Raw genomic sequence first — 450 nt, forward strand, 5'->3', positions numbered from 1 at the left:
AGACAGAGAGATAGAAAGTGAGAAATCACCCCCCAGGGGGGATGGCCACGCCGCAATCCCTTCTCCATTCTGCTCTTGGGATCTTGGGCACGCACGCACAGGAGCCCAGTGTGAGTTTAAGCCATCGGGTCCAGGACTTGAGCCGTTGTAGACTACATGGGAGTCCAACGACATAGCCATTACGCTAACTGCTGATCCCAGTCCTCCCTGTTTGAATAGACATTCTCTGAGTGGGCTCCCCCAAGCGGATTAATATACCCAAGCATTTCCATCAAAAAATCCAATTTATGAAAGAAAAGCTTGGTATCAAAAATGTCAGAGTCTGGGGACTAGCAGTTGGCGTAATGGCTACATTGCTGGACTCCCAGGGGGTTGACTGTGGTTCGAGTCCCAGACCCAGTGGCTTTAACTCACACTGGGTGCATGTGCGTGCGTGCCCAAGATCCTGAG

The sequence above is a fragment of the Tupaia chinensis genome, unplaced genomic scaffold (genome assembly GCF_000334495.1).
Source record: "Tupaia chinensis unplaced genomic scaffold, TupChi_1.0 Scaffold144066_1, whole genome shotgun sequence".
Lineage (NCBI taxonomy): Eukaryota > Metazoa > Chordata > Mammalia > Scandentia > Tupaiidae > Tupaia > Tupaia belangeri.